Genomic DNA, 17,072 nt, shown 5'->3' with positions numbered 1-17,072 from the left:
AAAGCAGAGCATCTTCCACTGCAAATCAGCCTTGTTTGGTAAATGTTGAATGATACCTCTTGTAATACATCTTGCTTTAATAGCCTCTCTTTGCAAATAACTTTGCTGTTTTTCTAAATCTCAGGTCATAAAATATCACAATTTCCCACTGAGGGGTTACTTAAATAGGGCTGTTGATGCTTTTCAACTTCATGAATAAGATCTGTGTTAATTGCAATTAACACATAAGAAGGCTGAGGTTTTCCCATCTATCTGACAAACAGCTAGGTTTGAGAATTTTTAGTGAAAATATTTAACCCTCCTAAAGCATAGACTTATATGATAGTCTATAGGGGAAATGGTTTCTCAGTTCATATGGTGGTTAGGTTCTACATTTGAGGCATAAGGACTGAATATCTCTTGAAACTTTATCCAAGCTAATGTAACTGCAGTTGCATTATTGTACCTAAAACACTATACATTGTTTATGAATGAGTCAAAGGTGGAAGTTCTTGCTAAGATCATACTCAGATGAGGCTTCCATTAACTTTAGCATAGATTTCAGCTGAATAAAGACTGAGTTTTTCTGGCAGTGATTCAGTATGTTTCCTTGTGTGAACAAGGACTGACATGACCAAGGTTTACAAGGTCAAACCCACAATTTCTATGCATGTATTTAATTGGAATTGCCATACTGCATCTGACCAATTGCTCATTCATACCAATATCCTAGCTTCTCCAGTAGTACTTCTCAAGCCAGTACTACCTCTTCAGAGGTAGACACAAGAAACCCAGTGGGAGCATCTACACGTGCTATTAATGTGATGTAATATACTCTGGTGCAGTTTGTATTGGAGTTTATCGCTCCCAGACACAGAATTTACCCATGTACCTGGGACTGCAGCACATTGGTCTGGGCAGCACAGACCTGGTTGGCAGGGGACCCAGGGGGTCGGCCTGCCAGCCCAGAGCTGTTCTGCCCCAGCTCAACATGCTGCAGAAGGGCTGGCTGGGGCACAAGGGTGCTATAGTGTGGTGCTAGCCAGCAGGCAGCTCCTGCACTGAATAACCCTCATGCCCCAGCCAATCCCGGTCACCATCTACATGTGTGTTGCAATGGAGTAAATAACTCTGCCATAGGATATTACTTGTGTTGAGCAGTACTAAAAGTGTCACATGTAGATGGTGAACTAGCTCTGGAGCTAGTTAGTCAACTGCAGTAGTGCATGTGTAGATGCCCCTGGTAACATGCAATTATTGAGTAATCTATCTTTTGGCTAATTTTTTCCACTTGTGCATTTGTGATTAGCTTGCGTCCTATTGGTTTATATTAGGTATATCTTTTTATACCCCCAAGCCTAACTGTAGGAGGCTACTAGGAATTGCCATCCTTTTTTTTTTTTAGGGCTGGAAGGGACCTCGGAAGATCATCGAGTCCAGCACCCTGCGCCAGGGGCAGGAAGTCAGCTGGGGTCACAGGATCCTGGCAAGATAAACATCCAATTTTTTCTTGAAGGTGTTCAGAGTAGGTGTTTGAACCACCTCTGATGGCAGGCTATTCCAGACCTTGGGGGCTCAGACAGTAAAGAAATTTTTCCTTATGTCAAGCCTGAAAGGGTGTTACAGGAGTTTATAAACGTTCAACCTTATCATCTCTTGGGAGGCTCTGGTGAACAATCATTCCCCCAGATCCTGGTGAACACCCTTTATAAACTTATAGATGGCCATCAGATCGCCTCTGAGTCTGTGGTTTTCCAGGCTGAAGAGTCCCATAGCCCTCAGCCTGTCATCGTAAGGTCTGTTTTCCTGACCTCTGATCATGCGCGTGGCTCTTCTCTGGACTCTCTCAAGCTTCTCCACATCCTTTTTGAATTGTGGAGACCAAAACTGGAGGCAGTACTGCAGCTTTGGCCAAGTACAACAGGAGAGTGACGTCCTGCGATTTGCTTGAGAAGCACCTATGGATGCAAGCCAGTGTTCTGCTCGCTCTACTAGCCACAGCATCACACTGAAGGCTCATGTTCATCTTGTGGTCAATCATGATCCCCAAGTCCCTTTCATCCATAGTGCTAGCCAGTGTATCACTGCCGAGCTTATAAGGATGCTGCAGGTTTTTGTTCCCAAGGTGGAGAACTTTGCATTTTTCAGTGTTAAACACCATCAGGTTCTCGTCTGCCCATTTCCTGAGCCTGTCAAGGTTAGCCTGGATCGTCCTCCTGCCCTCATGTATGGATGCTTGTAGCAGGGCACTGAGGTGCCTACTACTTGTGGAGTAGTAATGAAGGAGCCCAGGTGCAGGTTGCTAGGGCAACCGGAGGGAGCCAGGGACCCACCCCTGTTAGCAGTCAGCTGACTGGAAGGGGAAGGGCCTGGTTCCTATATAACTCCCAGGCTGAGGCCAGGCAGGCAGTTCTGAGCTGGCAGCCAAAGGGGAAGGAACTCTGCCAGAGCAAGAAAAGAGAAGAGGCCAAAATGCATGAGCAGTTGGTACGGGTGAGGGATGGAGCACCCTTGGGGGTGGCTTGAACCAAGTTTTAGCCAAGTGGCAGAAATTTACATTACAGCTTAGGGGCTTGAGTTTTGTGTTTACTGTTTACGACTGGAGGTTTGGGTGAGGCTATTAGGGGTTGGAGGAGGCCTCATAAGGGACCCGCAGGAGTGTGGGAAACCCCAGCCCCAGAGCACGGGGGCAGCAAGAAGCCCCAGAGTAGGGTAAGCGAGTTGCCCCAGAAAGGGGCAGTGACCTACGACAGCCAAAGGAGGCAACATTAGGAGTGTGCCGACCCCAAGCGCCAGAAAGGGCGTGGCATTTTGGGAGCATGCTGACCCCAAGTGCCAAAAGGGCGCAGTGTTGGGAGTGTGCCAACTCTGAGCACCACGATAGGCATAGGATCGGGAGTGTGCCAACTCTGAGTGCCTAGTAAGGCAGAGAGCGACAAAGGCTGTGGAGAGCCCGAGCGCCCAGAGGGGTGCAGTTGCAAGACAAGGGCTGTGGAGAGCCTGAGCGCCCAGAGGCACGGTTGCGAGATGGGGCTGTGGAGAACCCAAGTGCCCAGAGAGGCGTGGTTGCGAGACAGGGGCTGCGGAGAGCCTGAGAGCCAAAGAGAGTATAAGACTGAACAATGTCTGGTACATCAGCGAGGCTTGGGGTGTGGTAAAGTGGTGGTTGGAGTCACACATAGCCCATAAGGCTGGGGTGCGCAGAAACACCCATTAGTGAAACAGGGCTAATGTACAGGAGGAAAACTGTCCAGGGAGAGGAAGAGGCAGCTTCCCTATAATAGATATATAAGATCAAAGACGTGGCAGGAGAGAATTAAGGGTGCTTTGTAGACAAACTGGACACGGTAAGGGGTGCTAGGGGAGAGCATGGCAACCCTAGGACTTCCCCTCCTGTTATAATGCTTTACCCCAGAGTTTGGTATCATCAGTGAACTTGGCCAGTCCGCTTCTGACTCCAATGTCCACATCATTAATGAAGATGTTGTACAATATAGGCCCAGGGACAGAGCCTTGAGGGACCCCACTGGTCACAGGGCACCATGACAATTGACTTCTGTCAACCACCACCCTCTGGGTTCGACCATGGAGCTAATTCCCCAGCCAGCAGATCGTGGTGGACCGGAGGCCGCAGTTGGCCAGTTTTGCCAGGAGGTGATCATGGGACACCAGATCAAAGGCTTTTTTGAAGTCAAGATATACAACATCCATCTCCTCTCCCTTGTCCAGGTGATAGGTCACCTGGTCATAAAAGAAAATGAGATTGGTTAAGCAAGACCTACCCGCAACAAACCCATGCTGACTATCCCTCAGCATGTTGCCATCGGCCAGTCTGTTGAGGATGGCCTCTTTGATGATTTTTTCTAAGCCCTTCCCTGGGATAGAGGTCAGGCTGATGGGCCTGTAGTTTGCTGGATCCACATTCCTCCCTGTCTTGAAGAAAGGTACTACACTGGGTTTCTTCCAATCTTTGGGCACTTCACCAGAGCACCAGGAACTCTAGAAGATCCGTGCCAGGGGCTGAGCTATGATGCTAGCCAGCTCCTTGAGTACCCTGTGGTGTACTCAGGATCAGCTGACTTGAAGGTGTCCAGCCTCTCAAGGTGTTCCTTCACGAGATCAGCATTGATGGAGGGTAAGGAATCTCCTTCACCCGGGCCTCCCTGTCCCGTAATGGGCAGGGGCATCCCATGGGATTGATGAAAGACTGATGCAAAGTATCCATTTAGTAGGTTGGCTTTTTCCTGGGCGTCGGTTGTCAGTTGTCCCTTCTGGTTTATCAGGGGTCCAATGTTGCCCTTGCTTTTCCTTTGGCTCCCCACATATCTAAAAAAGGACTTTTTATTATCCTTGATACTTGTAGCTAGTTGGAGTTCAGTCACAGCCTTGGTTTTCCTTGTTTGCTCTCTGCAGGTCCAGACCATTGAGGAATATTCCTCCTTGGAGGTGGATCCTGTGGCGGGCCAGTAGGGGGTGCTCCTGCATTGAGCCACTTGCCTCACTGCGCTCGACTACCTTCCAGGCTCTGAGTGCCTCCCTGGGGGCGCCTCATGTCTGGCCGACCCCCTTCCTGGAGCACACCCACTAGCCTGGGGTTCCACTGCCACCACCCAGGGCTGGGCTTAGTTCTGGCTCTCTGCACCCTGGGAAACACAGACCTAGTAGCCCTCGAGGGTACTTGATTCACTTCAAGAACCTGGGATGCTTCCCTCAGTCAGAAGCACAAGTAGTGGTGTCCCTTAGTCAGCCAAACCAAGGGGACCCCAAGGCATAATCTAGATCCACTCCCAATAAGTCTCCCATACTAGGTACAAAGGAGAACTTTATTGGTTACAAGGGGTAGGGTTGGAATATCAGAGAAATCCCATAGAGCAAACTCCCATGGCTGGGTAGCCTTTGATCATGCATCTGAGTTACTGCAAGCTATATATCTAGTTAGATCTCAGGTAGCTTCCTCACAAGTATCATCCCTCTGGAGGCAGGCAGTTCCTTGATCATGAGTTTTGAGAGAGAGACAACAAGTTTCAGATGGTTCAGCTTTTCGCTCTCTCTGAGCCTTCCTCATGGCTGCTGCCCCCTCCTCCTGGGCAGTCCTTAACTTATATAGCCCTCGTGACCTCATTTACCTGGTCCAATGGAGGCCAGCACCTGTTGGCTGTCAGCCAACCAATTTGAAATGCATCACTAGTTGCTGGGCAGACTGGCAGTTCCTAGCTCCCCAGGGAGCAAGCCCCTCATCCAGGTATGTGATGCCATGTAGGCAGAGGGAGCAGTTTCCCCCCTCCCTCAGGAATGTATCCAGCTCAGGTTACCTAAAGAGATAGGGTAAGGTGTGTATACTCTGCTGGTCTCATCCCAACCAAATTGTCACGGAGCAGAGTTTATGGGGAGAAACAGAGGTGGCCTTCTGCCACAGCTCCTATCCTCCATCCTTTTTAGGTCTTTCTTTTTAGATGCAGGAGGTCTGCTAGTTCCCTGGAGAGCCAAGGGGGCTGCTGTGCCCCATTGCTGCCTGTCCTCTTAGACGGAATAGAGTTAGCTTGTGCATCGAGGATCACCCCCTTGAGGAGCAACCACTCTTCCTGAACTCCCCTCCCCTTTGGGTCATGGTCCCTTAGGGCCTCACTGACAAGCCTCCTGAGCTTGTCAAAGTCAGCATTTCTGAAGTCGAGGACTTCTGTATTGCTGACTGTCTTGCCAACTTTATGGCAGCTGGTGAAGATGATCAGCTTGTGGTCGCTGTCACCCAGCTTCCCATCGATTGTTTGGTCACTGATTAGGTTGTGCACGGTTGCCAGTACCAGGTCGAGCAGCGCTTTACCTCTCACTGGCCCGTAGATTTCTTGTGTCAGATAGAGGTCATCCACGCATGAGAGGAAGCTTTGTGACCACTTGGATTTAGCCAAGTGCTTTTCCCTCTCGATGTCTGGGTAGTTGAGGTCTCCCATGACAACCATGGACCAGGAGCATGTGGCCTAAGCCAATTCCCTGGCAAACTCCTGGTCAAGCTCCTGGCTTTGGGTGGGAAGTCTGTAACAGACTCCCACCATTGTGTCCCCTGTCCCATGTTCCCCATGGATTTTAACCCAGAGGGTCTTCAGCTGTCCACCCTGGTCACCAATACTGGCTTGCAGGGATGCGTAGCTCTCCTTGACATAGAGATCTACACCCCGTCCCTTTTGTCCACTCGATCTCTGCTATAGCTGTCTATACCCATGGTCCAGTCGTGGGTGGAATCCCACCAGGTCTCCATTATCCTTATGACATTGTAATTATTTGTGTTAAGCAGGAGGACAAGTTCCTCCTGCTTATTTTCCAAGCTCCTGGCATTTGTGTACAGGCAGGCAAGTGGCCCCTTGGGGGCCCCAGCCTTGCCTGCAGAGTGTTCCAGGGCTGGGGCAGGGGTGGGCTCTCAAGTGCCTCGACCTGCTGGTTTTGCAAGGGTTGCTCAGTGGGCCAGCAGTGGAGGTAGTCCCCCCATCCCCTGGAGGGCTTAGTTTAAAACCTGGTGGAGCAGATCAGCCAGTCTGTTTTACATTGCCAAAATTGTAGCCTAAATGTTTTGTAGTATTTCTAGAAATGCCTAATCTTTTAAAAAATCTAATATTATGTAGATTTTTGGGGGTATCATTCCCCTCCCCCTCATTTTTGTGTAACAAAATATTAAGCTACTTTTTGGAATGTTAACGAGAGATATTATTTTAAAGGTTTGATTTTTCTCACTTAAAAATTGCTGGTTTTTTAGTGGGAAGAAAGTTAAAAACCTGATAGGGAATAGGTTTTTTCCCCAGGGATTTTTTTTTATTTCAACATTTAATATTATTTCAGTCAGTTTATCATTTGTAAAACATGCAATTTGGGGCTGACATTTTCAAGTAAAAAATATTGTTGATACATCCAGTTTTGGCAAAAAGACTTCATTAGGAAAAAAAAAGGCAACCTGCATTATTCAGCTCAACAATATAATGCGGCAGTAAGTTTCAAAGGTTAATTTTATAATCCATATAAACATATTTTTTTTGCCTTGTTAGTTCTTTTTCGCTTTTTGCTTTTTATTTGAGCACATTCTTGTTTTTGTTGCCTAAGTAATTCTGGGCACATCCAACTCCAACTGGCCTTCAAAAACTATTTTAGATAATTTTAGGATATGTCCTTTGTTTTCTTTCTTCTACTGGTATCGCACATAGAGGTTTCTCTTCACTTCATTTGTTTCTTACGCTATTTTCTTTATACTCATTGGATGTTTCTGCTGTCTTCTATGTTTTGTAATAGAAAGCAACATCTTCACTTCACTTAATGGCATTATAATATTTTCATATTATATATTGTCTTTCATTCTTTTTTGTAAAACAGTCTAGCACCATATTTACTTGCCTGCTTTTATGTGCTGAGTAGGCATTTCCATGCTGTCTACAATGAACCTAGTAAATAATGTGGAAGACCTGTTTGATCTCACCAAAAGTTTTTAATACTGTAAACCCTCAGCTAATCCCTCCCCAAAAAGGAAAAGAAAATCCCACCAAATTTACTGATTTACATATTTAACATGGAGGTAACCAGCTTCTTGGAAGTAAAATATGATTGCACCTAATTGCAAGGGCAGTTGTTTCCTATACGTAGCACTTAGGTATTTGGATGATGTGGGTTCCCATTTAAAAATACTGAGTTTGTTTATTGTTTTAGTCATAGAGCAATGTAGCACATCTTGCCTGTTTAGGGCAATAGTACAGAACTGTTATTGTCTACAATGCAGGAACAACAGTCTGTAGTGTATCTATTTTTTCTCTAGCATGATGCTTTTGAACCAGTAGATGCCAACTTGGTTCAATAAACCTGTGAGCAACATTCAGTACATTATATGCAATCTTATTTGGCTTTTTTATGTTAAGAGACATTCGTGTATTCATACACAATACCATAATACTGAGGTGACCTCTGAGCTTTTTCCCCATCTCTAGTGTCTGTGATTCACTGGTATGCTGTGAATTGGAAGCCAATGCTAGTGTTCTTTCCTTGCCATTTGGATAATAACTTTTTGGTTCAAATTGTTAAACACATTGAAACAACGAGGTGGTTAGCCATGTTAGTCTGAAGTCAGAAGGCAGGGCAGGGTGGTTCCTTAATGACTAACTCACTCAGAATGGCGTAAGCGTTTGTAGTCTACAGCCAATGTTGTCTCTGTGAAACAATAAGCCCCTGCATGAAGCATGCAAACATGCTTTTCTTGATGTTTCTCTTGAAAAGATTTCAAAATTTACTTCTGCATGTACCATTAGATACCATATTTTATCACATACAGCATGCTTTGGAATATAATGCATCCTTTGTTTTTGAAGGGCAGAATAAAGAAAAAAATTATTTCCTTGTACTAAACAATTGACATTGAGTAGCTAGGGAGCAGCACTTGCTCAATGTCCTACTACTTGCTTTTACCGTATCTCTCATATATAAGAGCTCAACAATTTCCAGAAACTGTTTGGGGGGGGAGGAGGAGTACATATTATATGCAAGACAATATGATAGGTATATAAAAATCTGTGCTTTGTTAACAATATGCCTTTTTTGGTGGTGTGTATTATGATGTGGTGGGATTACTTGTATGTTCCAGTGACTATCAGAGCTTTTCCAGCAAGCATTTTAACTCCTGGTTGGGTGGCCCAAGTTAAACAAATCCAGGGATAAGGGCCAGATGAAAAGCTGTCTGCTAGTGCTCCAGGCTGGGGGTTAAGTGACAAGGCCAACAGCCTAGTCTCAAGAAATGCAGAAAGGTAGTAATTGTTTTGATCTCTGAAGATCACTTGGAAGCAAAGAGCATCCAGCCTTGACAAATGTTAAGGATGGCTCACATCTGAAACCTAGACTGCATGCTGTGAGTGCAGCTTGATACAGGTTCTCCCTGCTGTGATCAGGAATGGGAGCCGCAGTTCTTTGGCAGCAAGTCTTTAGGTCTCAGTGTTCCTTGCTTCTTTGTCTGGCTTTGGCATGTTTATTGTTCTTGGTGGACTTGAGAGTTTTGACATTGGACATATACATGACTTGATGATGACTGAGGGAGGTACAGGTGGAACACACATCTCAGGCGTATTCATGGGACCCTTTAAAGTTAATACAGGCTCCCATACATTTGTATAACAGTTCATCAGGCTTTGTGATCATACTGGTTATGCTCAGGTGATTTATCAGTGAAGCTTTGGACTCAGTATGCCGTATCCTCTTGAACAGGAAAAGTATTACCTCTCTGGCTATAGGAACATTTTAAAGTTTTCATACTAACAAATCTCTCTCCCTGTTGCCTTCATCACTGTGTGAACCACAAAGATTTTGAAGATACAAGTATTTTCCATCAAGACTATGAATAACACCACTTGGCAATGTGTTCCTATAACAAAGAACAAGCTCCAACTTTTTTTAGTAACTTTACATACAATGTGCCTTAATTACTGGCAAGCATGTCAAGAGTGTATTCCCACATGTGTCAACACTTCCTTAATACACCGTAATTCATCATGTTAGCATGGCAGAAACAAGGTACTCTACATCTTTACACACATCCTTCTCCAAGTTCTCGTCCTGAACTGCATATTAAATGAACACAAAGTCTTCGTCTAGTGAACAAAGAACAGACCACAGCATCGAAACAGTAAGGTCCCCTGAGTCAATCAAAGTCATACATCACAGAGCACTTTATCGTATTCTTCACAACACTGTCTAAATCCAAGAAGCACCGCTTTATTGTCAAAAGGACATTCGCTTAATAACGGCAGTAAATCCAGAAAGGCAGGCTAATTTTAGACAGAAAACTTGGCTAAAAGAGAACCCTATCATTTCCCACTCCTGACATTTTTATTCATTGAGTTCACTTTCATGTGAGTTGTGTGATTAAATGCAGATAGGGATTTATTTCCTTTTAATAAAAAATACAGGACTCTGAAAAGAGCCAAAATAGCAAATAAGGGACTCGATCCTTTGAAATCAACCACTGGAACCAACAGTGGTTTTGTCATTGCCTTCATTGGAACCAGAATTGAACCCGTGACCCATGCTTGGAAGAAAAGCTTAATATTTCACATGAAAAGTTGTTCATTAACCCTTTGGCAGGTCCTGGGGCAATTGAGAAACCAGTGCAAATCTTTTCCTGATTTGCCAATCTATGCTTTCTGGTGTAAATATATGTGGAGATATAGGGATATGCTTCATAAAGAGGCAAGTGAAAATAAAACGGTCCACAGAGTGTTGAAGTGAAATGGCTTACGAGTACAAATAAAACAAAGTGTTTGCTGTAGTTTTGCATTGTGGTTTTATAATCAACAATGATACAAACCTCCTTCATTATACAGAGATCCTTCTTTCAGAGCCAAGGATTTGGAATGCATTAAATAGGTATTTTATAATGAAAGTAATTTTGAGAAATGCTGCTTGCCAAGATCCTTATGAAAGGCTGGGTTACTTTTCAGGCAGGGAGCAAGCTGCAGTCTCCCCCCAGTCCGCATTTAAGAATGTCTATCTTCCCTATTAGTCACTCAAACCAAAATAACAAAGAATACAGTTATTCTGCAGTCACAGCACTGACTGCAAGGAAATGTGCACATGCCTGAGCTAGATTTAAACAAATTAGTTAGGCCCAAGTAGCAGTGTAGATATGGTAGTACAGAACTTGGCATGAACTGTAAAACCTGCCAGAGCAGCAGGGTAAATTAGCTTGGGTTGAGTCCCATGCTGCTATGGGTTAGGCTGCTACTGGCACCCAAGCTTGCTCATTAAAAGCCAGCTCAGATATGTTTATACTATACTGCAGTCACTGCCAGAGACATGCCTCAAGTGTGTCTACAATACAGGCAGACTTAAAGTTTCAGATAGACTATAAATAGGATCCACTTCTCTTCTTGCATTGCACATATTAAAAAAATCACTTGGGGCCAAATTCTGTCCTTTCTTCCACCAATATAATACCAACATGACGCCAGTGAATTCAGTGGAGTTACTCTGGAATTATCCTCTATGACAAAGAAAGCTCATTTTAGTTCTTGAACGATTTTAAATGTTTTAAAAAATGTTTTTAACTTTTTCAGTAGGAATATTTTATGTTTCCTGGTCTGGATTCACTGGTATGCTGTGGCTACCTTGTTAGTAGCTACCTTTCTGTGGCTAAGATGCTGCTACATAGTGGCATTCTTATCTGTAAACTGCTTTTGCGATGGAACCATTTTTGTACATGTGTCAGGCAGATAAAGCACTGATTGATGCATTTCATCCCTTTTTCTCTTCACAAAATTCTATAGAAGGAAGGTTTTTTTATAGTATTCGTTATGGGAGCAAGGTTTTTCATTACCGAAAGTTATCCAAAATCATTTGCTAAACAATTTCTATAAAACTATTTCTTCTCAGTTTGTTTGCAGTCAGTTGGTTATATATATTTAATGTCTGAAGTTCAAGTAGTTTTAGTTGGATGCACTGATCACAGACAATGTTCCTGAAATAGGTGCATTATCTTGGGGCTCAATTTCTCTCAGTTACAAATCTGAAATGTACTTTGTGCAAATATTCTGCAATATTAAACTCCAAGTGATTTTAGTGAAAAATCCTGCTTCTAATGTATTTGTTAGAGCACTTACACAAAGTGAACACAAGAGGGTTACAGCTTCAGTCAGACTGATTTCCTGTAAATGTCAAAGTAAATATTTCTGGGCATTTTTACAGATTTGTCCTGCATTTTTATTAGATTTCAGCTCTTCACAGCAGTGATCATGTTCTCCTATCTAGGCAGCTCCCAGTATGCTGCAGCATTGACTCTAGTGATGCTTTCATGTGCTATCCCTATGTAAAAAATGCAGAATAATCTGTGACAGTTGTGCAGAAGCAGGGCATTAGGGTCTCTGGAAGTCTCTGATTCTAATGAAGTTTAAGAATATAGGAGGCTTTATCAAGGAGAGTTACTGGATGTTATTGGTGTAATCCTGCTCCCATTATCATCATTGCAGTTACCATTATTTTAAATGGATTAGGCTGTTCTTGAGCATAGAGTGGTAAAACTGAAGTTAGCTATAGTGCTGTAGTGTGTATGGGTTTGTGTGCACGTGTACATACACACACACACGCACACACACATACTTTTGTTCATGTGTTAAATAGGTTATGAAAGCACTTCTGCATATGAGCTGTGGTTAGGCTCACACTTAATATAACAGTTCAGTTTAAAATACATTTATGATGCCTAATCAAACACACAATTTCAGGAGAACTTTTTTCAGAGGATAGGTTTGTTATATTAAAACATTCAAAATTCATTAGACTGTCCAGAAAGCCCAGGCCCCAGGTTTATCTGATACTACTTATTATACAAAATTATCTTCATCATGTCATGTTCTACTTTCCTGTTGAAAGAACAAGGTTGAAAGGGTGGTGGCGGAGACAGAATTGAAATAGCTTGGTTTGTCCCAACCATTAAAGTACCTTCCTCAAAAATATTTTCTCTGCTGAGAAAGGCATATCTGTTTCTTGCAGATTGCTGGAAGGGGGGCTCTGATGCTCAAAACTCAGGCTGTAGCTAAGTTCTGTTCTGCCCCATAAGGAGCAAGGTTGTGTTGCTTAACTTTTCAAATAGAAAATAGAGTGTTCTTCTGCCATGTTGAAAAGCATATTAATCAGCTTTGGGGCTCTGTCATTGTTTCTGCTATTCTGTCTCCTGATACTGTCTGAATTCTTTTGTTTAATGGAGACAGTAAGGAAGAAAGATATTTGCCCTGCCTCCATGTCCCCCTACCCCCAGGCCTGATACAAAAACAAGGGCCAACATGTTTTTCTCAGCAGAATTCTTCTTTTCATGTTCTATAGGTTGATGAATGTTATCTGGCAACTGTGAATAGCTTTTCACTAGCAATTGGCGAATTGTATGCATAAGATACCTTGACTAGAGACTAGCTGGTTTCTGGCTTTGCTGCTCCGTACCCCAATGAGGATTGCCTGATCTGATGCATATGAGGTATATTTTTTTCCTATGAAAGGAGAATTATTGCCCATGAAATCTTGGCTAATAGTTACTTTGTTTTAAAATCAAATGTGCATGTTTTCTTACAGAGACTTGTAATAGGCGGTAGAGCTTATTAGGCCTGATTCTTATTTACAGTAAGGCCATGGTATATCACTCTGGCAGCATACAAGGGGTGAGTAAGGTGGGTGTAAATTATATTTCTATTCACTTTAAGCCTGCTAGGCACTGCCAGAGGATTTCCAGTGCCCTTAGTGGAATTGAGAATCAGGCCCTATTAATGTGAGGTCATTTTTCCAATTTGGCCTAAGGACATAGGCCAAATATTTTTTCTCAGTGGAATTCTTTTTCTTTGCACATTTGTATGTGCTGATGAATTTTATCTGGCAACTCACCAGTGAATATAAGTGGGTAGAAAGTGAATTTCTCCATCCCATGGAGAGTTCCAAGATTTCCCAAACTTTTTGTTTTACATCAAGCCAAATATGAAACTTTTCAAAATTTCTAATGAAAAACTAAGGGGAACTTTCCCTAGAATAACCATTATCCCTCTGATGAGAACACTCACTTGGGCTGTGAGAAATTCAGGGGGATGACTGATTTGAATCTGGGTTGCCCATATAAAGGTGAGGAAGAAAGCCCTGTCTATTCCAAGGTGACTGTCTCCTGTTGGAGCTTTTCCACTTAACTATTTATTGGAGTAGTTATAGGCCTCCCATACCAGGACCAGCCTTTCTCTTTCTCTTTATTTCCCCCCTCAATACCTTTTAAAAAAAATAATTTAGTTGGGCAGAGACTGGGAAACTTATTCCTGAATGGCCAGTAATCTGTTAATATAAAGATGGAGGTTCCAGGCCCTAGTCTGAATCCAGCAAAACAAGAGCTTGGCTGTGAATGACCCACACCCCAGGCAAGTGTCCTGACCATACTAGCTACTCTCAAGTGGGCATACCTCTTTGTTTCTGTTTTGACCAGAAACACTATCATGAACCTCTTCCTACTAGATAGTTTCACAGAAGCTGGCTTCTTCCTCTGAAAAGTTTCAGTTTGCATGAAAAATTGTTGCATTAGAAAACTCCTGATGAGCTCTGGTGGTGAACAGAGGTCATCATTATCTAATGGCAAGTCCAGGAAATTAGTTATTGATATCAGACTCCATGTCTATGCAAAACACACAACCACAATTAGCATTAAATGGCATCCTCATTGGCATGCTCAGCAAGGAGGCCTAGAACAGAATTGTCATGGAAACTAAATTAGCCTCTTCTCCTTTGGTTCCCTCTTCACTGGCTGCAAAGCCAACCTTATAAACCATTACAGACTTGGCTTATAATTAATGGTGGCCCAAAGGGTTTTAACACGGATTGCTTGGCAGACCCAAGTGAGATCACACTATGTAGAATGATGTCAAGGAAATATGTTGTTGCTTAATTCTCCCCAGACTTGTGCCACACTTGCAAATTGGTATACAGAAACTTCTTTTGTAGTTTTTATCTGAACAAATTGTGAAATTTGGACTCCAGAGGGGTCCCTGTGACTTCATGACCACTGAAAGAAGTACTCAAGGTGCAAATATCTTTTTCTTTTCCCTTGCATGTTGGTTCTAATAGCATGCAAGGGAAGTGGTAATGTTTTAACAGTAAATTGTGTCAAATAGAAAGCTTGTCTAAGTCTTTCCCAACCATGCAATTGGTCCAATAAAAGATATTGCCCATGAAAATTCTTGCCTCTGTCAAATATTTATCACTGTCCAAGATACATTGCAGTATCTGGCAAGATTTGGCTATCAGGGTTGATTTCATCATGGTTTACTACAGATTCTGCCCTATTTCTCGCACTACTTAGAAATAATACCCTATTTCTTGCACTACTTGCAATGGGAGATTCTGACTCCTGTGCACTTTCTTCAAATGTACCTGAAAAAAAGATTTGACCCCATGGTTATGTTTATATGACTCAATTATGGAACCCAGACATGACGCTCTTGCTTATTTAATGTTTGAAGTTCAAGTAGTATTGAACTTCCTGAACATGCTGCTTTCTGAACTGAAAGCAGTGTAGCTGTCATTATTTAGCTTTGTGCATGTACCAGTAAGCTCTGCCTCATGTATCTTATTGATACACAGGAAGTAAGTCACTAAAGTGGCTATACAACTTCATGTCTGGGAGCTAACATGCACAGAGCTGGTGTGGCATTCTGTTGCCTGGCACCATAGAGATACCCTAAATACACTGTGTTAGCTTGGGATGAACTTCTTCCTATCCTTTTATGTAGCTGACCCTGGTGCCCTGTAGAAGTCTGATGTAGGGGATGGCAAAGACTTTGCCTCACACTGGGCATGTCTACATGAGATGTTACTGTGCAGTCATTACTGCACATTTATTTAGTACTTGCTAATACAAATGCTAATACAAGTACTAACTAAATGCACAGTAACTGGAGTTACTATGGAGTAGTGCCAGTGAATGTCTTTTAGGTGACACTACTGCACAGTAGCCTAATAATATCGCACAGTAGCATATTAGCACTGTCTGTGCTGTGATGTGCTACTGAGCAATATTTTTCAGCTAGCACACAGTCAGTGTCTCGTGTAGATACACCCACTGAAGAGCAAATCTGAATGCTGCACAAAATTTGCATTAATTCACCTTAGTATTCTTAAAAAATTCTGGAACTTGGGTCTACTTCCATAAAAGGGATGTAAGCCTTTCAAGAACGAATGTTTTATTGCCTAGGTTATGCATGTAGCAACCTAATGAAATTCATAATAACCAAAACATCAAGATCCCTTTTGTACTGTATAGGGAAATTCAGATCCTTAAGACTAGGACAAAACCCAGCACACTGAGTGGAACACTGTATAAGTAGGTGAAAATCTCATTTCCAGCCTCCTCTCTCTGGGAAAGGTCATTGAATAGGTGGTTGGTTGCCTGATAGCTCCAGCCACATCTGGATGCAGTTGGATTCTTAGACCTACGTCAGCGTGGATTTCACCATGGATATAGCATGGAGACTGTACTTGTGCCTTGGTTGATGATCTCTGCTTGGAGATTGACAGGGCGAATTGTGCCCTGATGATCTTCCTAGATCTTCCAGCAGCTTTTCAACAGTTGACTATAAGGTACTGATAAAGCATTTACAAGACCAAGAGGGTATTTGTGGGACAGCCCTTAACTGGTTCTTCTCTTTCCTAGCAGGGAGGTCCCAGAGGATGGGGATGGGAAAGACTTTGTGTCCTCTCAGATCTTCCCTGTGGAGTCCCCCAAGGCTCCATCCTGTTTCCCCTCCTGTTTAATGGGTGTGAGGCTGCTGGGGAGACCATTTAGAGATTCTGAATGAGGTGCCATCAGTATGTTGATGACATCCAGCTTTTTCTTTCTTATCTGACTCAGGCCCCACAGCCTCCATGCTTTCCTAGTGCCCGGCTGCATTTGGATGTAAATAAACCAAATGAAGCTGAATCAAGACAAAACTGCGACATTAATGGTGGGCAATCCACCAAGACTTGGCAGGGATGGGTACATATTAGGCCTGTGCGAAGTGGCTAGTATTTGCTTCGGATTCGGCTGATTCGGGGGACAGTGATTTGATTCAGTGATTTGAATCCCTGTTCCAAATTGATTTGGCTGAATCTGATTCGGAGATTTGGCCACAGCCAAATTGGCTGAATCTCCAAATCAGCCCCATCTCCTGCCTGCTCTCAATGGCTGCCCTGCATACTCTCCTAGCTCCCAGTTCTTTAAAAAGGAAAAAAAAAAGGCCCCACTCACTGGCTGCTGCCAGGTTTTGGGGGTGTGTGATTCCTGCTGCTCCCTGTTGCCCTGTGCTGCATGGGGGGGCTCTGTCATGAGCCCACAGAAGCCCCGAGGTTGCTGCAGCAGCCAGCGAGTGGGGGCTTTCTTTTTTTTTTTTTTTAAAGAGGTGGGAGCTGGGGCAGGAGGCAGCCATGGGGCGGGGGGGCTGGGAGAGTGGGCAGGGGTTGGGGGGCTCATGGCAGAGCCCCCCACACAGCGCGGGGCAGTGGGGATCGCGCCCCTGCCTGGCAGCAGCTGGTGAGTGGGGTATTTTTTTAAAGAGCCAGGCGCTGACTCTGGATGGGAAAGCTAT

This window comes from Gavialis gangeticus, unplaced genomic scaffold (assembly GCF_001723915.1).
Source record: "Gavialis gangeticus isolate Ggan-Ray unplaced genomic scaffold, GavGan_comp1, whole genome shotgun sequence".
NCBI lineage: Eukaryota > Metazoa > Chordata > Crocodylia > Gavialidae > Gavialis > Gavialis gangeticus.
This window is presented reverse-complemented; position numbering follows the sequence as displayed.